The 24407-nt window shown below is 34.6% G+C and overlaps 1 long non-coding RNA gene across 1 annotated transcript; it reads left to right on the top strand.

Annotated features, from left to right (window-relative positions):
• Positions 1 to 309: 309 nt before the first annotated feature.
• Positions 310 to 21905, top strand: LOC111093211. Its single transcript, XR_005381205.1, has 2 exons — positions 310 to 518; positions 21374 to 21905. It is a non-coding gene; the product is annotated as an uncharacterized LOC111093211 (long non-coding RNA).
• Positions 21906 to 24407: the final 2502 nt, after the last annotated feature.

The following is a 24407-nucleotide window of genomic DNA, read 5'->3' as shown; positions in this document are numbered from 1 at the left end:
TTTCTGTATTCATTTCCACCCAACCAACGGTTCAGAAGGGTTAAGGCGTATCATGGTCCAATATTATTAAGTACATAATATGATAGAATTTTATTTCATGAAAAGGTTTTTGAGTGAGAATTAAATTTATGGAGAAAGAAGTAAAAACAGTTTGGTATAAGTCAAATTATAGTGCTTTGTAATATAGTCACACACAGTCTTTGGACCTCTGCTTGCTTTCTTCAGTGGGCTGTGATGTCAGCATAGGAGGTCTGTATCCATGGATTTCGTGAGGTCTTGAATAAAGGCTTGACTATGATGTAAGTAAGTAAGGCGTTACTCAAGTTTTGGGAAAAGCTCCTGAAAGAATACTCTTTTCAAATGAGCAGCTACTACTGATGAGTAGTAACATAGTGAATACGTTCTGATACACGAAGAAACCAAATGGAATATCCTAGCTAAGGCTACTGAGATCTTCCTGAAGGATATGGGTCAGAATAGCTCTGCTGAACATCAGCCATTGCCATAATTCTGAGCAGGTACAGGCAGTGCCGACTCTCATGGCTTTATAACTGTATCTTTTTTGTAGTTTCCAGATTGCTCTCAAGGTTAAAGGAATTCTTTTTATTTACCAAATGCTCTAGAGGAGGAAAAATTGCCTGAATGTGTATAGAAAGATGATATCAATGAATATTTTTCCTTATAAAGCCTATAGTATTCATTTTGTTAAATGGGATAGAATGCATTTTTCATGATAAGCATGTGTTGATTTTTTTTCTTCTTTTTCTAAGTGCAGCTTAATTCTAAATTCTCTTCATTGTCATTTAGGTGTGCTGAAAATTACTGGTTTTTGTTTTTGTTTTTGTTTTTTGAAAATTACTGTTATTTTTATGCATGGTTTGTTTTGTCTCAGAGAACAGAGCAGATTGGCGGTAAAGACCAATCATATGTTTCATTTTGAGGAAAATCTCCTTTTCTTCAATTACTCTTTCCTTATCTTTTATATTTTCTTAATACATGGTGGAGAACTTTATTTTAATCTGTAGTGGCAAGGCTAGAATCTTAGTAGAATATTGAACAATATATTCTAAGTTCTACTTTATTTTTAAACACAAAATTCCAAAAATATGTGGAACTTTCCTTTGATGCAAATTGAAAACCTCCATCTGGAATATGGCCTTTCAAAAATATCAATTTATTCTATTAATGGGACTATATAGAAGACTTTTACCCAGTGCACTATTTGTGTTGTGCTAAGAAGACAATTGCTATTTAAATAAAATTGAGAGTCATACAAAATTATGTCAAAGAACTTAAAAAATGCTTTATAATTAATTCTGTGACTAGTTAAGTAAATTGAAAATTGCTTTAAATGTTCTCTTCAATATATTGTATATATTATTAATTATGAGATTAGAGATTTTTGAGGATTGAACATTTTCTTGTGGACATTTGAAAGCTTGTAAATATTAAAATCTAGACAGTTTAGTAATCAGAGGTACCAAGTAAAAAAAGAAAGAGAAAACAAAAAAAAAAAATACTTTCCTCACTAAACAAAGACCTTTTTTTTGTAGCTCCTGATTATATGTTGAGAAAACCTAGCTGAGAAAGAATGTAGCTCCTGATTATATGTTGAGAAAACCTAGTATAGAATCCCTGAAATTATGTTTGACTTTTAATATTTATATGGGTATTTTCTTCATTATTTTATTTAAGAGCAGCTATTATTTATGGGGGGTTTACTATGCTGTTTTCTTATGAGCTAAATATTATCTTCATTTTATGATAAAGAACATGAGTAAATCTGGAGTAATGTGAAGCAGACAAATACAGCAGTAATTGGAGTGTTCAAACTAGAGAAAAGAAAGAAAAGGACAGAAAAAAAGATACATGTGATGAAATCATGGCAAAATATTTTCATATTTGATAAAAATTATAAGCTGACTGATCCAATAATCTTACTGAATCCCATTCAAAAGAAAATGTAGGAATTATAATAGTGCACATTATAACTCTTGAATTAATTGAACAGTTGCAATAAAAAAAGAAGTGAAAAAAATAAGCCAGAAATTTAAAAATGCATTATACACAGGGGAACAAATAGAGGAATTGCAACAGATATTTCAAAGACACAGTCCACACAAGTGAACATTGTAGAAACATCCTTAAAGTATTGGGAGGAAAACCATCAATCTAGAATTCTTAAGTAACAAAATTATATTTTAAAATTGTAGGTTGAATATATTTTTGAGCATAATAAAACTGAAAAAATTTATGACCCATAGACCTTCAATCCAAGAACTGTTGAAGGCCTTCAGACAGAGGAAAATGACACCACTTAAAATTGGTATTAGATTTTGTCAAGTGCTTTTTCTGTGGCTATTGATGTAATCATATGGTGGTTTTCGTATGTTGAGCCAGCCTTGTATTTCTGCAATAAGTCACACTTGGCTGTGGTCTAAGATCCTTTTTAGGTTGCCTGATTCATTTTGCTAGCATTTTGTAGTCAATATTTGTGACCGTAATCATGAGGTATTTGGTCTATAGTTTTCTTTTTTTTTTTTTAAGATTTTATTTATTTATTCATGAGAGACAGAGAGAGATTGAGAGAAAGAGAGAGAGACAGGCAGGCAGGCAGGCAGTGGGAGAAGTGGGCTTCCTGCTAGGAGCCTGATGTGGGACTCAGTCCTCGATCCCAGGATCCTGCCCTGAGCTGAAGGCAGAAACTCAACTGCTGAGCTACCCAGGGGTCCCAATAGTTTTATTTTCTTGTGTTGATTTTGCTAGATTTGCTTTTTAAAGATTTATTTATTTGAGAGAGCAAGCAGGAGAAGGGAGAGGGGCAGAGGGAGATGGACAAGCAGACTCCATGCTGAGTGGGGTGGGTGGGTGGGTGGGACCTTGGCGCAGGGCTTGATCCCAGGACCCTGAGAATATGACCTGAGCCTAAGTCAGCTGTTTAATCAACTGAACCACCCAGGTGCCCCTGAGTTTTTCCTGGTTTTGATATCAGGGTTATTCTGGCCTCACAGAATGGATGCAGAAGCATCTCCTCTATTTTTTGAAAAATTTGTAAAGGGCTGGTGTTAAATTCTTTAAACATTTTATAAATCCACCAGTTAAGCCATATGAGCTTGGTTTTTTTTTTGTTTGTTTGTTTGTTTGTTTGTTTTCTTTTTTGTGTGTGTGGGAAGTACTTTATTAGTAATTTCCACTCTGCTTGTTACAGATCTGTTTAGATGTAGGTCTTCTTGAGTCAGTTTGGTAGTTTGCATCTTTCTAGGAGTTTTGTCCACTTCATCCATATTATCTAATGTGTTGACATAAAATTGTTCATAGCTTTCCCTTATAATCATTTTTTTTGTCTCTGTAAGTGGTAAATAATGTCCCCTCTTTCCTAATTGTGTAAATTGAGACACTTCATTTTTGTATTTCTTTTTTTTTATTTTATTTATTTATGATAGTCACAGAGAGAGAGAGAGAGAGAGAGAGAGGCAGAGACACAGGCAGAGGGAGAAGCAGGCTCCATTCACCGGGAGCCCGACGTGGGATTCGATCCCGGGTCTCCAGGACCGCGCCCTGGGCCAAAGGCAGGCGCCAAACCGCTGCGCCACCCAGGGATCCCCATTTTTGTATTTCTTACCAATTTTTTTCAAAGAACTAATTTGAAAAGTTTCATACATTTTCTCTATTGGTTTTCTAATCTGTATTTCATTTCTTTTTGCTCCAATTTCTATGATTTCCTTCTGCTTGCTTTGGTTCTTTTTTTTTTTTTTTTTTCTTTTTCTGGTTTCTTAAAGATTAGGTTAGTGATTTGAGGTCTACCTACCAAATATAGGTATTGACATCTATAAATTCACCTCTAAGCATGGTTTTTTCTATAGGTTTGTTTATTGTTCTATAATGTGTTTTTATTTTTCTCATCTCATTGTACTTTCTAATTTGTACACTGATTTCTTCATTGGCCCATTGGTTATTTAGGAATGTAAAGTCTATTTTCTACCAATTTGTGACTTTCCCATTGTCTTTTGGTTCTTGAATTATTTTGTTCCATTATAGTGAGAGAACATCCTTTGAATGATTTCTTTTTATTGCCCAGGTTTTCCATTAAGGCTTTTGGTTTGTTTGTTTGGTCAGCTTCTTGTTTGCCCCAGTTCTTATCACGGCTTCAGTTAGGCTTCAAGGGTTTTTGACACCCTTCCTCCCTTAGGGAAAAGGTTGTTTTCACTGAATAAGTTCCAGGTCAGGTCAAATAAAGATGATCTCTGTGAGGTTTTCTTAGGGAACTGTCAGGTAGTTCAGATAAACACTGTTCTCTGGAAATGTTTGTTTGAAGAGAGCTCCGAGCCTATTTTGCCCTACGAAGGTTCCTAGACTGGTGATTTCCATCATGAATGAAAGGGTGTTTATATTCAAATCTATTGAGTAGCTGCACAGAGGTTGAAGGGAAGAAGGGGAAGCCGAATTGCCACAAATCCCACTGTTAATACCAAATTTCAGCTTTTTTTCTTGATAAGTAGTCGTCAACTTGTTTCAAGCCTCTGGTTAACTTCCAGATTTTTGATGTTAGTTTTTCACCATTTTTTTTTTGTCTTGTGTTCTTGTTGCTTTTATACAAGAGTAAATTTTCAGGGGTCCATAATTTCACCATTTCTGGTGCATGCTATTTTAAGATTCTTATATATGAAGTGGTGTAATAGGACTTGAAGGTAAATTGTCATAATATAAAGATGTATATTGTAGACAGTAAAGTAACTACTAGAATAACTAAACATCAAGTCACAATAAGCCAAAAATGGAGAAAAAGTGAAGCATAAAATCTTCTTCACTTATTGCAAAAGAGCAGAAAAATGATAGAAGAGAACAAAGAACAGATGCTACAAATAGAGAGCAAGAAAGAAGATGACGGACTTAAAGCTAACCATAAAAGTAGTCTAAATGCAGATAGATTAAACATCCCAATTATGGGGTGCCTGGGTGGCTCAGTGGTTGAGCCTCTGCCTTCAGCTCAGGTCATGTTTCCAGGGTCCTGGGATCGAGTCCTGCATCAGGCTCCCTGCAGGGAGCCTGCTTTCCTTCTGCCTATGTCTCTGCCTCTCTTTCTGTGTCTCTCATGGAAAAATAAATAAAATCTTAAAAAAATAAACATCCCACTTAAAAGGCAGGGGTTGTTGTAAAAAAAAAAGGCAGATTTTATATACTTAATAGCAATTCATGTGGAAAACAAAGGCAAAAAAAAATGAAATTTCCTTACTACTTATGGCCCATTGATAAGTCCAACATAGGCAGAGGGACATTCCTCCAGGAATTTATCTGCCTCCATGCCAATACTTTGCTAAGACCAAAAGGCTCTGCGAGTCTTAACCTAAGAATCCCTTTGGCAACTTCCTTTATCCCTACCCCTTAAGATCTATATTAGCAATCATCCTCCAGGTATCTGGCCCACTGATAAATATCTGAAGGATCTCATGACTGAGTTTTTACTAAACAGTAATAAATGACCTTTTCACAACAAGAGCTCACCCCCTCAGCATCCTGGAAATTTTGTTTCCAAAATACCTTGTGCTGTCCTTAGCCTCTTCTCAACTTGAAGGTAGATAATCAGTCATTGGTCACCACCCAAGTGTAGCTTTTTCTGCCCACCTGCACCAAAGACATCTCAGAAATTCTTCCTTGACTATTTCCTCCAAACTCCAACATTTTGTATATCAGCAATTACATCTTAAATACAAAGACACAAAAAGATTAAAAGTAAAATGAAAAATTAACATATACCAGGCAAAAATAGTGACTGTATTAATATCAGATAAAGTAGAATTCAAAGCCACAAAATTCCAAGGATTAATTAAGGCCATTTTCTAATGAGCAATGAGTCATTTCATCAAGAAAATTCTGAGTATTTATGTACTTAATAATAGAACTTGAAATCTGTGAAACGGCTATACTATCAACAGAGAAACAATAAACAGTAAACTGAATGAAGGGTATTGAATACAATTTAATCAGTATCTTAGACAGTATGAGGTCTGAACATATCCAATATAATATTCAGGATGTTTTGATGTCCACACTTAAAAAAAAAAAAAAAAAAAAACCAGAATCCTGATCATTGCCACACACAGAAAATTTCCATTTATATATATATATTTTTTAAACATTATTTATTTATTTATAAGAGACACAGAGAGAGAGAGAAAGACAGAGAAGCAGGGACACGGGCAGAGGGAGAAGCAGGCTCCATGCAGGAAGCCCAACATGGGACTTGATCTCGGGTCTCCAGGATCACGTCCTGGGCCAAAGGCAGATGCTCAACCACTGAGCCACCCAGGGATCCCTCCATTTATATTTTATTATACATCATATAAAAATATGTGCATACAAAATACATATTATACATTACATAAACCTACTTATGAAGTCCATAATTTTAAAAGACCATGAAGGGCTTATAAAAGAATATCTACATGATGTGGGATTAAGGAAAACAATCAGAAGTAGGAAAACTTCTAATCAGAGAGTTCAAGACTGTCAATTTTATCATATTCAAAATGACAAACTTATATATAAATAACATTTTTTTACAAAAGTTAATTAATGAGTCTTGTGTTTAAGGAAGATATTTGTGATGCATATCATGATAAATCCCCAATATATGCCTAAAGATGTTTTTCTAGAACAAGAAAACTGAAGGCCTAATCAACATGTGAAAAAAATGCTATTTATCTGCTATTATCAAGATCCATTTTGGCACTGTCACTGACATATAATAAAAACCAAGAACATCCAGTATTATTATAAGGAGTAGTGTAGTCTGGGGAAAGGTATTTCAGTGCTGATGTGGTTAGACTAGGGCTACATCTGGCTGGTTTTTGTTTTCACGTCATCAGTCTTAAAAGTTTGCATTTGTCCTCATGCTTGTTAAAATAAATCACAAATGATTATTGCAGCTTCAGAAGCTGTGCCTATGCACGAAGAAGAAGAGGAAAGAAGAACGAAGGAGGAGGAGGAAGGAGGAGGAGGGAAGAAGGAGGAGGAGGAGGCAGGAAAGAGGAGCAGGGAGGAAGGAGGAGGAGGCAGGAAGGAGGAGGAGGAGAAGGGAGGAAGCGAAGAGTGGCCTTCGGCTTTGTCTTTTTCTGTTTTCTTATATCGAGCTTCCTTCGAATGAAGACAGCGACGCAGCAGCTGCTGCTGCTATGCCTATGCACTTACCCAGGGAAGGAAAAGGGATCCGCCAATTGAATTTTACCTGTTTTTATTAAGAAGTTAAAAAGTGTACAGTGTTACTATAAGATACTCCATTTCAGATAATATTAATCTAATTTTATACTCATACTTCATATTCAATTTAATCTAGAATTCTTATAGAGATCTTATGTCTTCATATTTACATCCACTGCTAACTGTATTTTGTGACTATAAATAATTCATGTGAAGTGTCTAAAATAATACTTGACATAGGTCCTCAGGAAAAAGCAGTTACTCTCTTCTCAAAAGATACTGTGCTGGTCTCACTCTATTTCTTCCCTCATATTTTGAAATACTTCTGTCATTTTTATTTAGATCCCTTTTTATTATTGACAATAAGTTACAGATAATATACATGTTTATTCCTGAGGTGTGTCTAATGTTTTAATTTCATTCAATTTAAATAATTCTCTTTCTCTCTCTCTCTCTCTCTTTTTTTTTTTTTTTTGGCAAAGGCTTCATTATGTCTGTCTATCTGACAGGCTTTTTAGATGGCCCTAATGACCCTCTCCTGGTTTCCACCTTTGTGCAATCCCATCCTCTTGAATGTAGGCAGGTTCTGGTCTTTGCTTCTAACCAATAGAGTACAGAAGGCGTGATGGATTATCACTTGCGTAGTTAGATGGCAAAGATCCTGACTACTGTCATGCTAGCACATTCCTTCTCTCCCTCGCTTTGGTGAAGCCAACTGCTGTGTTAGAAAAGCCCAGGTAGCACAACCTCCAGCTATCAGCCAGTGCTTAACTGAGGCCCTCAGCTCAAAAACGTTACCCTAAATCATGTGAGTTAATTTTAAAAGCACCTCCTTTTCTAGCTGAGCTTTAAAAGAACACAGCAAAAAATAAAAATAAAATAAAAAATAAAAAAGTCACACAGTCTATGAGAATCACCAGTGACTCTTCTTTATCCATTCATCAGAAGACCCAGTTAACCTGTGCCCAAATTTCTGATGCACTGTAATTACAAGATAAAAATGTGTTGTTTGAAACTGCAAAATTTGGGTGGTGCTTAATTATGTCCCAGTAGATAATACATTTTTATCTTGGAGGGTTTGTTGTGGGTTTGGTTTTTTTTTGTTGTTTTTTTGTTTTGTTTTTTGTTTTTTGTTTTTTGTTTTTTTTTGCTGATTATTGAATTCTGAATTGGCAGTTACCACCATTCCCACCCCATAACTCTAAAGATATTTTTCCATTATTTTGATTCTGTTGTTCTCCTCATATCTATGTTTTTTTTTTTTTTTTGTCTCTGCTTACTTTTAAGATTTTATATTTTTTTGGAGCAAAGGGTTTGTAAAATGCTTAGTAATGGTTTTCTTTGTGTTTATCCAGCTCAAAGTCACTGATCTAGTTGAATTTATAGATTGTTGTCTTCACATTTTTTAAACTCATTTTTTTTCTTTACTGAAGTATAATTGACATAGTGTTATCGTAATTTCAAGTGTACAGTACGATGATTCAACGCTTCTGTGCATTACTCAGGGCTCGTCACCGTAAGGGTACTCTTAATCCTCTTATCTGTTTCACCCATCACCCCACTCACCTCCACTCTGGCAATCATAGGTTGTTCTCTGTATGTAAGAGTGGATTTTTGTTTGTCTCTTTTTCCCCTCTTTCTTTGTTCTTTTGTTTCTTACATTATAAACATGAATGAAATGGTTAGGTGTTCAACTCTCATTTCACTTGTAATTATACCTTCTAGGCCCATCCAAGTTGCTGCAAGCGTCAAGATCTCTTTTTTATGGTTGAAAAATATTCCAGTGTGTGTATGTAGGGGGGCATATCCTCTTTATTCCATTCATCTATTAATGGACACTTGGGTTACTTCCATATCTTGACTATTGGAAATAGTGCTTCAATAACTATAGGGATGCATGTATCTTTTTGAATTAGTGTTTTCATTTTCTTTGAGTGAATACCCAGAAGTTACTTGGGTAATATGATAATTCTTGGGAGTTACTTGGGTAATATGATAATTCTATTTTTAATATTTTAAGGAACTTCCATACACAGTTTTCCACTGTGGCTGCACCAATTTGTATTTTCTTTTTTTTTTTAAAGATTTTATTTATTTATTCACGAGAGAGAAAAAGAGAGAGAGAGAGAGAGATGCTGAGACACAGGCAGAGGGAGAAGCAGGCTCCATGCAGGGAGCCCGACGTGGGACTCGATTCAAGGTCTCGAAGATTACGCCCTGGGCTGAAGGTGGCTCTGAACTGCTGGGCCAGCAGGGCTGCCCTAATTTGTATTTTCAACAGTGTACAAGGGTTCTGATTTCCCCACATTTTTACCAATACTTGTTATTGGTAAAAAAATTTAAAATTTTTAAAATTCTGACCAGTATAAGATGACATCTCATAGTGGTTTTGTTTTACATGTCCCTGATAATTGCTGATGTTGACCATCTTCCCAAATGCTTATTGGCCATTTGTATGTCATTTGGAAAAATTTCTATTCAGGTCCTGTGCCCATTTTTAAGTAAGTTATTTGTCTTTTTAAGTATTAGCTTGTAGAAGTCTTTAAAATAATTTTAGATATTAATCCCTTATCAGATGTTTATTTCGCAAATATCTTCTCACATTCAGTTGCCTTGCAGTTTATTGATGGTTTTCTTTGTTGTGCAAAAGTTTTCAATTTTGATGTAGTCTCAATGATTTAATTTTGCTTTTTTTTACCTTGCTTGAGGAGACATATCTAGAAAAATGTTTCTGTGATCAAAGTCAAATAAATTACTACCTATGTTTTCTTCTAGTTTTATGATTTCAGGTCTCATATTTAGGTCTTTAATCCATTTTGAGTTTATTTTTCTGTACGGTTAAAGAAAGTGGTCCAGTTTCATTGTTTTGCATATGCCTGTCCAGTTTTCCCAGGAGCATTTGTTGAAAAGATTTTTTTTTCCTATTGTATATTCCAGCTTCCTTTGTCATAGATTAAGTGACCAGAGAAGCACAGGTTTAACTCTGGCTTCTCTATCTTATTCCATTGATCGGTGTGTCTATTTTTCCTGACAGTACTATACTGTTTTGATTACATTTATGTCTGCTCTAATCTTTATTATTTTCTTGTTTCTGCTGAAGTTGAGCTTTGTTTTATCTTCAGCTCCTTTCGGTGTAATGCTAGGTGGTTTATTTGAGATTTTCCCTCTTTCTTGAGGTAGGCCAGTTTTGTTATCAACCTCCCTGTAAGAACAGGTTTTGTTGCTTCTCAAGGATTTGGCACTATTATATTTTCATTTTCATTGGTCTCCGTGTATTTTTTTCTATTTGAACTTACTCTTTGATCTCTTGGTTGACCCATTCATTGTTTAGTAACATGTTATCTACCTCATACATTTGTAATCTTTCCACATTTTTTCTTGCAGTTTTATTTTTTCTAGTTTCATACAATTGTAATCAGGAAAGATGCATGGTAAGATTTCAATCTTTTTTAATATATTGTATCTTCTTTTGTGACGTAACATGTAATCTGTCCTGGAGAATGTTCCATGTGCACTTGCAAAGAACGTGTATTCGGGTTTTTTTTGAATGGGATGTTATATATTTACGTATAACTGTTTGGTCCATCTGGTCTAATATGTCTTTCAAAGCTACTGTTTTCTTGATTTTCTGTCTTGATCATCTGTCTGTCCATTGGTAGAAGTGGGGTGTTAAAGCCCCATACTGTTGTATTACTGTCAATTTCTTCCTTTATGTATGTTAATTGTTGCTTTATATATTTCAGTATTAACTATGCATTTATGTGGTTTTTTTTTCAATATTTCTCTCCCCCATTATCTCCTTTCTGTGGAAAATTAATGATATTTACATTGATTTTATTCTATTTTATTTTATTTTTTTTTGATATTTACATTTTTTAAAGTGGGTCCCATGTATTTCTGTACTTGATTCTATGAAAGTTTTATTTTCTTCTTTGTTGCAGTTTGGATATTTTCTATTAAATTCTCAAATTTATATTCATACAATGAGTTCTTCATTTTGTAATATATTTTTGAATTGTAGACCCTGCATTGTTTTTCCTGAAGAGTGTGCTTATCTGTTGAAATATTCTTTTTTCTTTCTTTTTTCTTTCTTTCTTTCTTTCTTTCTTTCTTTCTTTCTTCTTTCTTTCTTTCTTTCTTTCTTCTTTCTTTCTTTCTTTCTTTCTTTCTTCTTTTTCTTTCTTCTTCTTTCTTTCTTTCTTTCTTTCTTTCTTTCTTTCTTTCTTTCTCTCTTTCTGAGAGAGCATATACATATGCAAGCATGGGAGGAGGGGCAAAGAGAGAGGAAGAAGGAGAATTTTCAGCAGATTCCACAGCCAGCATTAAGCCCAAAGCAGAGCTTGATCTCAGAACCCTGAGATCATGACCCTAGCCAAATCAAGATTCGGATGCTGAACCAACTGAGCCATCCAGGGGCCCAGAAATATTCTACTTTTTATACATTGTTTCTATTATCTCCTTAACTTTTTAAAAATATATTAATCAGCATTTTGAATTTCTTGTTGCCTAATTCTAATGTCTAACTCATCTCTGGATCTAGTTCTATTTTTCGTCTTTCTTAGTTATCAGTCACTTTTTCTTGCTCTTTTGTATACCTAGTATATAGGTTTTTTTGCTGTGTGAATTAAATTATTCAAATTTAAGATACCTGCATCATGTAACTTTTCTCTAAAGGATGCTTCATTTCGATAGAACAGTCAAATTACCCTTAAATCATTTTAATCATGTTGAAGTTTATTTTTAGGCTTTGTCAGAAAGATTTTTTTCAATTTATCTTAGTCCTAAGCAATTGTTTAGTCCTTACTGCTGTGTGTGCCTGTTTTGGGTCTCAACTGAGTATGTGGGTGGTCATGAAGATACTGTACTCTGGGTTGGCAATGCTTCCAGTGTCTTTCCAGTTCTCTGCTATCTCTATAATCTCTATTCTTTTTTAAGTCTCCCAGAATCTTAAGCTATACTTGTTCATCTTTAGCATTCAGCTAAGATTTTAAGGAGATCTTACACAGATTTTGGGGTTCTTTTTTGGGGGGGGTGATTGACTTCCTTTCAAATCATGTCCCCAAGTCTAAATTGTTATAGGAAATCCCAAACTCTAATGTCTGTTTCATCTATCCTCTAAACCTGCTCCTTTTTGCTTGGACTCTGTTTCTCTGCACCATGGCTTCAAAATCTCTCAAAGGGAAATTTCTGTTAAAGTTCAGCTCATCATGTGTGCTTATCTTCTTTGGAGAAGAGTAGTTTTCATACTTTGTCCAGAGTTATAGTTCCATAAATATTGCAGCTCTGGGGAGCCCGAACTAGAGCACTTTAAGCAAGAATTAATTTTCTTCTAATAACTAAAGCAGAAACCAAGGCAAAATATCACTTTCAGGTGGCTATATGGATGATGACATCATCAAGGAAGCTTTGAAATAAACGACCATTTTCTGAGATAGCTTTAGAAATTTTTAGATAAATCCAGAAGACTTGGGAGGAATTGAGATGTTATGAAATGAAGATGAGGTCCAATGCAATCTGAGGTATTGCTATTAAGGTAAGTTTCCTTATAACGATGTCCTACAATTGATTAGGAAAATTCAGATTACTATAATAGCTATTATATTGTGAAAAGTTAGCAAAATGATCAAATCTCTAATATATACTTGAGCGCACTGTGTATTTGGACATCTCATTTCACAGTCAATGGATTGTTTTCAGGAGCAGCACATAACAAGCAAGTCTGTAAGAACCACAGGTGCCCTCTTTCTTTCCAGTAGAGGCACGCTGTGGCTGTCAAATCTTGGAGCCTAGCATGTGAGATGTTATGACTTAGATTTAAAAAAATAATGATTTATATTCCCCAAATGAATGAGAACATATAGAGACAGAACGTAAAGACTGCTAACTCTGGGAAACGAACTAGGGGTGGTAGAAGGGGAGGAGGGCGGGGGGTGGGAGTGAATGGGTGACGGGCACTGGGTGTTATTCTGTATGTTAGTAAATTGAACACCAATAAAAAATAAATTAAAAAAAATAAAAATAAAAAAATAATGATAAAAATGATAAACTTATGTCAAAAAATAAAAAAAGATATGAAGCCAGAGACGTTGAATTTTAGGGAAAGACCTAAAAACAATAAAAATAAAAATTTAGATTTAAAGCATGATAGACCTCAGCATGATAGAAACAAGAGAAACCACAGGTATCAAGTAGTAGGAAGGGGAGATGAATGATATTCTTTTGGCTAGCTCCCAGCCCTGAGCCTGACAGTGCTTTGTATATGGTGGGAATAGCCAGATAATTGTCAATTAGAGATTTTGAGTGGAAAGTACAACAGAACCTGGATTCTTCAGGAGTCACATTAACTTCAAAAAGTGATTGCATTGTTATTTGTAAACATTTCCTTTGTAAGAATCAAGAGAATATGTGGAACTTGATAGGTCACCATTTGCTCTGAAACTCTTCATTCAAGAAACATCCACTTAGAAGCAAAGGAGAGCTAATTTTCTATCAAACCAATTTATGGAAGCCTGACAATGAAAAAAAGCAAGCAAATTAAGTAAACAAGAAAAATACCAAATAAATAGCCAACAATAAATGTTAGATATTATTTTTTAAATTCTAAATTTATCAATAAGCTAATGAGGCCTCTGGAAAATACCAGTTATATCATCAATGCTAAAGGGTTTCTTCAGACTACTATATTTCAACCAAATTTCCCAGTATTTGTCAAATATTACCACCTAAGCAATTCAAACTTATCTTACCAGAACCTAAGAGGCTAGTTGATTATAAATAGATGCCACGAACTTAATAACACAAACATAGAAAGATTTAAAAAAAACATTTAGTGTGTGCTTTTCGTTTTTCAGAAAAAAATAATTCTAAAGCATTGATCTCCTAACTATGCCACATATGACATATCAGATATTGAAAAAGAACATTTAGGACAAAGCTTACAAGGTGCTGATGCCTTTTATTTTTAAAACAGAAACATTGAGACCAGTGCAAATTCTAGTAAAAAAAAAATGACTGTCAATTCATCCTTAAGTAAATTAAACATTTATAGAATAAGCTTCCACAAATACCAGACACTAAAATTGCTAGTACTATGTATCTATCTTTGAAAAGATAAAAAGCTGAGTCAACTCATGGGGATTTAAAATTATGGCTCCAGAGAGTCTGAGTATTTTGAACAGAGAGCAGAAGGCAGAGAACCCAAACATTCATTTATAATATAAAACTCTCTGCTACAGTATGGTGTATGTTTATTTGTATTAACTGTTCTTTGGACCTTGATGACTAGTTAAAAATGTATTTATCAGAGAAGAAAAATAAGATTTCAGGTCCCCACAATAAAATAAATCATAAATATAATAAATCTCTTTTACTTAAATCATTGCACTTCCCTAAGATTACCTTAAACTTTTTTTGTGCAGTTATTTTTTCTGTCACATTTAATACCTTCCTAGAGAGAAAGAGTTATATAAATCCTCAATTTTGAATTTCACTCAATTTTGAATTTCACTCAATTTTGAATTTCACTCACAAAGTATTTTTTAATTAGTAAGCAGATGGGCTTTACCTTCACAAAGTTTTATGTAGCAATTTTAAGTTTCTCTTTCCTATTTTCTTGTAATATTGTTAAGCTTACATGGGTATGTCATTGTCACAGTCCAAAAAATAGTGCTCTTTGGGATACTTGAGCAAGGCATAAGGAAAAAAAAAACTTCCTTCTGTTATAGGCCCTGGATATGAACTATTCAATGCCAAAGGTTCTTGCACTATTCTGCAAAGGCACAGCTTAAGAGAGCTAATTTAAACATTTTTGAAAAGTTTTAAATTCCATTCATTTTTAAATTTTTTTCAAAAGTATTTGATACAGTGGATCACACAATGGCTTTTTGAGACCGTTACTTCTGGCTTTTGTGAAATCTGACTCTTACAGTTAGTCTTTCAAGGCTTGGTCCCAAACTATGTCTTTTTCATTCTCTGCATTCTCACCTCAAGCTCTTTCTTTGGCTTTGTATGTCAGCTATACACTAAAACTTGGAGGGTTTAGGAAAGGATTTCCTGGAGAGAAAATATTTGGCTAAGTCTTAAAGCTTAAGTAATAGATATTTAAGGAAGGAAAATGGAATTTGAGAAAAGAAAAAATATCAAGGAGTGACAAGGAAGTGCTGAAGCTCTGAAAGTCATAGAAAGATATTGCTTTCAAATATGAGCTGTACCCTAAATTTCTCAAATGCAAGTATCAAGTTCAGACCTCTTCTCTAGCTCAAGTCATCTATCCAACTTCCAAGCTGACTCTTCCTCTTCGACCCTCCTAAGAATCTAAGATTTATCAAATCCAAGAAAAACCACACACACATACACACACACGCACAAACTGAATCTACTTTAGGTCTTGCTCATCTCCGTAAGTGACTCTCCATTCACACTCTGGAAGTCATCCTAGAATATTCTAGAACCTGGACGTCTTTATTAACAATTCTTTGTCCCTTAAGTTCTGACTCAGGAAGTGCTGGCATATCTAACCGGCAGATTTGCCTAAGATTGCTCCTAAAACATGCAAAAATTGTTTCTCACCTGAAATAAAAGTCTCCAGTCATTGTACCCATTTCCATTTGGATCCTACCCAAATCATTCTTCACACATTAATTATATTAATTATAATAATGGAGAAAAACCATATAATCACCTAAGTTGATGGTGGGAAACCATTTAACAAAATTCAACATGTATTCATGATAAAACTACCAAGAAACAGTGATTAAAAAAAATCTATAGTTAAAATCATACTTAATAGAGAAAGACTGAATGCTTTTCTCCTAAAATTAGAAAAAAGGCAAGGAAGTTTGCACTCAGTTTCTAGTCAGAAACTGGGGCGTCTTTACCAGTGTGATAAACCAAAAAGGACAGAAGGTCATAGAGATTGAAAAGGAAAAAAATATAATAAATTTATTTGCAGGTGATATTGTCTTTGGATAAAATTCCCAAAAAATCATTAAGATGACAAAAATTGTTAATTTGGCAAGGTTGCAAAGTACAATGCCAATACGCATAAGTCAATTGTATTTCTATATTGGCAGGCAAGAAGAGAAAATGAAACTTTAAAATGTCATTTAAAATAACATTAACCACATGAAACACATAGGGATTAACTTAGCAAAATATGTGCAAGCCCTGTGTAATAAAATATATGAAAATCTGCTCTTAGAAATTGAAGAAGATAAATGGTGAGCTATCCTGTGTTATAAATTACAACGCATTTTTTTAATTTTAAAATTTTATTAAAAGTCCTCTAAGCTGTCATCTCCATATCCCACATTACTAAGTAGTGCTCAGGATTATTTTCTTAAATTTAGTATATGATATTTTAGTTCATATTTAGTATATGTAATCCATATAACTTATCCATCTATGCAAGTAACATATTTGGATAAACTGGCCCTGACATTTGCCTGGTAACTCCTGAGAGGTGATATTTAAATTGTGAAATTATAAATGTCGGCATCACAATGGCAAATTAAGGATTTTCAGATTTCGCTGTACAACATACATTACAAAACACATTTTTAAAGTACTTACTATCCTCAGGTTGGTTCAAGAGTTAACATAGTGTCAAAATCCCCATAGGTTTTTGTGGAGGGTTTATTTACTTATTTAAAATATTTTATTATTTATTCATGAGAGAGACAGAAAGAGAGGTAGACACATAGGTAGAGGGAGAAGCAGGCTCCCTGCGGGGACCCTGATGCGGAACTTGATCCCAGGACCCCCAGATCATGACCTGAGCTGAAGAAAGATGCTCAACCACTGAGCCACCCAGGTACTGCTTGTAGGGGTTTTCAATTAATTTATCTTTATTAAGTAGAAGTAAAATATAATCTTAGTTTCAGTTGCATGACATAATGGTTCAATATTGTGTATGTTTCAAACTGTTCACCACAATAAGTCTAGTGAACACCCATTAACATGTGTAGTTATACATTTTTTTTTCTTGCAATGAGAACTTCTAAGATTTACTCTATTAGCATCATTCATATGTTCAGTACAGTATTATTAACTGTAGATACTATGTTATATATTACATCCCTGTGTCTTATTTATTTTATAACTAGAAGTTTGCACCCCTTTCATCCATTTTGCCCACCCACCACCTTACGCCTCTGGTAAACACCATTCTGTTCTCTGTATCTATGAGTTTGCATTTTTGTCTGTTTTAAGATTCTACATGTAAGTCAGATCACCTGGTATTTGTCTTTCTCTAGCTACTTATTTCATTTAACATAGTGACCCTTGAGGTCCATCCATGCTATCACAAATGGCAAGATTGTATTCTTTTTTATGACTGCATAAAATGATGTACATATGTCTCTCATATTTTCTTTATCCATTCATCCATTGATCGACACTTAGGTTGTTTTCAGATCTTGACTTTTGTAAATAATGCTGCAGTGAACGTGGTGGTGCAGATATGTTTTTAAGTGTTTTTGTTTTCTTCAGATAAATACCCAAAAGTGGAATTGCTAGGCTGTATGGTAGCTCTATTCTTATTTTTATTTACTTGAGGAAGCTCTGTACTGGCTATACTATTTTGCATTCCTTTTTCTCCACACCCTCACCAATACCTGCTAGTTCTTATGGTTTTTTTTTATAATAGTCATTCTAACAGGTGTGAGGTGATACATCATTGTGGTTTTGATCGTATCTCCCTGATACTTAGTGACATTGGGCATATTTTCGTATACCTGTTGGCTATCTGTACATGTTTTTGGAAAAATGTCTATTTAGATACTCTGCCCATTTTTAAATCAGATTGTTTGGGTTTTTTCTTGCTATTGAATTGTATGAGTTCCTTATATATTTTGGGTATTGACCTGTTTTATACATGTATGACTTGCAAAATATTTCCTCTCATTCAGTAGGTTGCCTTTTCATTTTGTTGATGGTTTCCTTTGTAGCACAGATATTTTCTAGTTTGATAAGGTCCCACTTGTTTTTATTTTTCTGTCTTTTCTTTTGGTGTAGGATCCAAAAAATAATTGTCAAAACTGATGTCAAGGGGGCTTATCGCCTATGTTTTCTTCTTGGGAGTTTTATGGTTTTAGGTTTTATGTTCAAATTTTTAATCCATTTTAAGTTATTTTTTGTATATAAGATACTGATCTGCATGTGACTGTCCTCAAAGGTGTTTTGGTTTCACTTTGCTTTTTGTCAAGGTTGTCATGTTGATTGCAGAGTTTATACAGGAAAACAAAAAATCTGAAATAGCCAAAACAATTTTCAAAATGAAAACCATGTTTGAAGACTTTAATAAAGCTATAATAATGAACAGATTGTGATAGATGTAAGAATAGACATAGAAATCAAGCATAAGTGCTAAAAATGTGTTATTCTTGAAGGAGCATTGGGGAAAAACCATCTGCAACCTCTGTGATGTTATTTGTTTTGTTGTTGTTGTTTGTTAGCTAGGAGTTGCCAAAAGTATGGACCAGATAGGAAAAATAATTTTGGATTTATCAAAATTTAAGTTTTCCACTTTGAAAGAGACCCAAAAGAAAATGAAAATGCCCAGTACAAATTGGTAGAAAATGTGCATACATGTGAAAAAGAACTAGTATCCAGCGTAGACAATAAATTCTTACAACTCAGTAATAAAAAATAATCAACCCACTAAATATGGGCAGAAGATTTGAACAGACATTTCATACAGAAGGTTTCAATATGACCACTAAGCACACAAAAAGATGCTCAATAATAAGAAAGTGCTACAGTAAGTTCAATAAACCACAACGCATATTACTATACAACCATAAGAATGTCTGAAATTAAAAAGACTGGGAACAGTAAGTATTTTCAAAGATACAGAGCAACTGAAACTCTCATGCATTGTGGGTGGGGATGTAAAATTTTACAGTCACTTACGAAAACTGGAAATTTCTTACAAAGTTAAACCTACACTTACCATATGACACAAATTCTACTTCTAATTACTTACCAAAGGGGAATGAAAGCTTATTTTCACAAAAGGACTTGTGCGAGAGTGTCCGTAATAGCTTCAGTTACAGGAGTCAAAAAAAAGAAAAAAAAATCCATACACCCATCGGTGAGTAAATGGATAAGGAGCTATGATATAGTAAAACAATGAAGACTTGTTCAGCATTCAAAAGGAAGAAATTAATACATAAAATACAGAGAACAGACTCAATACACACTGAAAAAAACTAAAAACTATACTGTATGATTGCATTTGAATGGAGTTCTAGAATAGGCAAAACTAAACAATAGTTCTTAAAGCAGATCAGTGGTTCCCTGAGGCTGAAAAGGAGCAAAATGAATTTTTTGAGTGATGAAAATGTTCTATACTTTTATTGTGCTGGTGGTTACATGGAGGTATAGAGCTGTCAAAATTTCATCCTGCTATACACTTTTTAACTGGGATCTTTTATTGTATATAAACAAACAATATTAATTTTTAAATTATAAGTGAGAAAAGGAAAAGAACAAAGCTTCCTGATTTATAATAAAACAAATAGCTACCATTTATTAAGTACTTAGCATGTGTCAGGCCTTTGTCTAAGTACTTGAAACTCACTATCCCGCCTAATCTTCACAACATCCATAACAGGTAGACACGATTACTATGTAGAGATGAGGGGAATCGCCAAACCTTTTTCTTGGGTTTGAGCACTCAAGGATTATTTAGTATTTTCTTAAAGTTTCTAGAAAGCTCAAGAATTTCCCCTTTTACTTTTTAAATTGCTTTTTCTTGGCATTGAGATTTAGTCTAGTTCCCGTGGAGCGAAACCCTGAAAATCAATACATCTGTTTAACAGTTTGCAACCTCTGGAATTCTCATTGAGTCCGTCTTCGTATAAAAAAAAAAAGAAGCCAAAATGATGACTTTAACTATGATCAAATGTAAAATGAAAACAAATGAGAAAATAGTCCAGTTTTTAATATAGGTTATATGTAAATATCTACGCTATATATATGCGATTTCTTTCAAAATACTGGGTAATTCTCCCATTTTTAATTTTTCTTTCCCAGGGATAAATGGAAAAAAACACTTTTACTGTGTTGATAATATCCTAAAACAATACTTAAAATAGACATTATGAAGATGGGAAAGTTAGCAAGATTGGCATTAAAGATTATATTTTTCTAAAAGAATATCATTCTGATGGCAGCACTGTTAGATTTTACAGACAACAAGTTATCAAATCTTGAAAAAATTTTCCTTACACTACTTGACCATATAATTGGTCTTGTCCAATATCTTTGGGTCTATGTTCAGGCAGGCAAGTGAACACATACAGAACAAAACTAAACAAAAGCCACCTAAGAGCTGATATTTTCGATGCTGGAAGAGTAGACAGAAGGGAATATTTGCTGACCTTTTGTATACAGACATCAAGGAGCAATTTCCTTGCCTTTCTTTTCTCTTAAGGCTGACAACCCCAATTCAATATTCATCTGCACTCCCAAATCCTCCAGTAGTCACAGGAAAACTGAATTCTACAAGTTTTGAGATTGAAAGGGGAACCAAAAAGCATCACAGGGTAAAAATGACCTCCTCTTATATGGAAATCCATTAATTCAACACAATCTATTTGAATGTGCAGTACATGTGAGACATTGAGATAGGGTCTGGGGAGGGAGACAAGGACAACTTTGTTCATTCTTTCATGTAGCCTAGCGTTGGGTTGTTCTACTTATTATTCACAAACTCGCTTAGTAACATCTGTGATCCATGTGAACTTGTGTGTGCAGACTCATGAATTTCAGGTGAGGTCTTCAAGAATGAATGGCAGTTTACATTGTCCAGCACGGGGATATGAGTGATGTGCAATGATGGAGGGTAGAGTAGTGTGTCATGAGAAAATGTAAAGAGGACATCGCCACACAATTCCCTTTACGGGCCAGAATTCACAAAACTCCACTAGATTTGTAAATAGGATTGACACTAGCCAATAATTGAGCTACAAAACAATTCACGATTCTGTGCCTTTATTACTGTTAGTTTCAACTCAACATGGAAATTGTGAAGAGTAAGAAGTTCTCTGCCAAGTCTTACTAGCCTGTGTTAACCAATTTTAAGATAAACTGATGCTTCGATTATTAGGTTATACAGTTTAATTTATAGGCACAGAAAAGGAAATCATGTTCTTTTGCTTTTGTTTTTTTTCAGTGCAGACTTGACAACTAAGTGGCTGTGGTTCTGACAAGTCACTTAAACTCTGTGCTTATGATACCCTAGATGTTGAGAAGAGCAATATTCATCTTATGTGTTTTACAAAATGCACGTGGTGATAAATGGGAAAGGAGCAACACACGTTCCATGGAAGAAAAGTGGCCCAAAAGAACAAAACACTCTGATGCCCTCATTTGGCATCACAGAGGGAGAGGAATAGTAAATGCCAGCACTTTTCAAAGGACCTTTCTGTTCATTAAGCTCTTGGTGACAATGGAGGAGGCTGTTTCTGGGCCAGAACCAGGACAGGTGGGAGGCAATTCCCTCCAGTCTCAGATTGGGTTTTAACTTTCATTTGGAAATATAAAAGGATTCTGAACTCCTTTAGATGGTCAGGAGAAAGCAACTGACATTCTTCCTCCTGAAATGTAGTTACTGAGCATTTTAACCACAGGGAAGCTCATTAGTCCAACTCATTATATTGCTCAACTCTGCATCAAACTGGCAATAAATGCACAATTGAGAGTGACTCCAGTGTTTCCTTATGAATTCTTGAAAAAGAATGATATTTGTAAGTAAAAGATGTTTGTGCTTTGCTATTATAAGATTACCAGTGATTTGTATATACGGGAATGTGCAACACACACACACACACACACACACACACACACACACAAGATTCATAGTTAGATGGTTAAATGTGAAATAGTAAGTTATAGTGAAATACTTTAAGATCATATCAGAGGCCCTTGGAAGAAAGAGAGAAGAAAGCATCAAACAATTTCTACTGATAGATAGAAGGACGCAGTTTTCAGCCCTGACCTAGGTTCTTGTGTCTGCCACAAAAGTAGCTTTGGTATTTGATAAAAATTGGTGAAATTCCAAAATTATTATTTAATAATAAGCTAAGTAAGCAAATTTAAGATTGTGTATTAGTAAGTGGCCTTCCATTCAGTTTGTGAAAATCAAACCAGCAGTGGATTTAACAATTAAAGGACACTTGTACCCAAGCCACCCAAGTACATTACAGGCATCGTTGTGATGCTCATTTTGCGAATTTCACAAACTAGTGAGATTGAGAACCAACAGTGGGGTGGGGAGAAGGATAGAGAGTGAGAGAGGGAATGAGACTTAGGGAATTAACACACAAAAAAAATTAAGTGACTTCAACACACCCTCTTCACTCTTTTCTGCTCATTGCACAATCCGACACACATAAATTCTAGTTAGCCCAAGTTCTCTCAACCACTTTATCAAGCTGCCCTCCCCAAAGCTCTGAAATAATACATTTACAAGTCAGAAAGGATATAAATCCACATGTCACCTTTCCCAGGGGATAAGTGCTTCATCATGGAAGACTTAGAGCCCCTTGAGAGGAATTCTTGGCATCAGCTGAGGGAGACTAAGGGAAAGAAATCAGAGCAGATATCAAATGTCACGTAATTCATTGCATTTAAAAAAGAAAGTTGCACCTTCTGTGCGTGGCTGGTATTTGGAGTGTGAGTCAACTTTATGATCCGTAAACATCTATAAATCTCATTTAACAATTAATATAACAGCACCTGGGGTGGTTTGGAGAGCATAAGGAGGCATAAGACATAATCCTTTTCCTTTAAATGTGACTGGGACAATCAAACAGACACACATAAAATATTTTAAAACTCTAAGAAATGCATTAACAATTCACTGTTGATTTATTACTGTATTTCTCTTTTTAGCTCACCAGAGATTTTCTGTGGTAAAATACTATATTTTTAATGTTTGCACTTGTAAGACCTTTAGGAACTCTTTTTCTACTCTTCTAAAAAAGAAAACTTCTTGGTGATTATGGCATTAAGAAAAAAATCATAATTTTATTTAGCAGTGTTTGGTAGCCTCTCTTAACATGATATATATAGAGAGAGATAGAACATGTACAGATAAATAAAAACACAAATTGTTTTCTGTAGTGAAAAAATGACAGGTTAAAACGTTTTGTATTATGAAATCACAAGCAGAAACAACCAAATCACTTTTTAATTTGTAGCCTTACGGGAAGATTGGTAAGTAAACAAATGTGCCAAGAACCTAAAGAACCAGGGATGCCTGGGTGGCTCAGTAGTTGAGCATTTGCCTTCGGCTCAGGGAGTGATCCTGGGGTCCCTGGATGGAGCCCCGCATGGGGTTCCCCATAGGGAGCCTGCTTCTCCCTCTGCCTGTGTCTCCTTTTCTTTCTCTCTGTGTGTCTTTCATGAATAAATAAATAAAATCTTTTAAAAAAACCACCTAAAGAACCAGATTCTAATTTGACTTTAATGATTTACTAATATGAGCTCTCTGAGCTTGAGCTTCCCCATCTATATAATCGGAAAACATCATCATAGTTAGGAGCAATTAAGATAATCTGTGCTAAACCGCTTCACTTGTTTGACTTTATTCTAAGTGTATGCTTAGTTCTTAGAAATGTACTTGTAACACAAAAAGTGCTTTTGAAAAGAGTTTTGTTTTGGCTATGAGATTGTTTTAATGTTGACTTTTCATATATGGCAGATGTAATCAAACCTCCAAGATACTTGAATTTGAATGGCAAAGTAAAGAAACCTAAAGCTTTGAACATTAAAAATCCCCTTCAGAAGTAAGTGTTTAATGGATATTATCTCTTAATTCTTCTCCTAAAGCTCCATGTCATCCAGATTAGAAGGAATGAAGCATGAATGTGTCCTAGGAAGTCTGTATGTTTTCTGTGGCCAAGAACTATACAAGCTTTGCTGCTGCTGTTGTTGATGGTGATGGTAGTGTTTATGTATGCAAGTATACACAAAGGAAAAATCTGTAAGGGATGGGGCCCCTGAAGTTTCCTTTTCTGAACCCTGTGATGTTAGAGGCTTGTGTGAGTGGGTCAAGGCTGGAAAGTCTTTTTGCAAAAGACTACCCAGCCACATCCTCAGCATTCCCCAAAATGTACAACAGTAACTAGCTTCCTTTCCAAACATTTTTTTTAAAAACACTTCTGATATATGTCGCTTTTAGATAGTAACAATTTATTACTCCC

The sequence above is a fragment of the Canis lupus genome, chromosome 29 (genome assembly GCF_011100685.1).
Source record: "Canis lupus familiaris isolate Mischka breed German Shepherd chromosome 29, alternate assembly UU_Cfam_GSD_1.0, whole genome shotgun sequence".
Taxonomy (NCBI): domain Eukaryota; kingdom Metazoa; phylum Chordata; class Mammalia; order Carnivora; family Canidae; genus Canis; species Canis lupus.
Note: the sequence above shows the minus strand (reverse complement) of the source record. Positions and strands in the feature narration are given on the sequence as shown.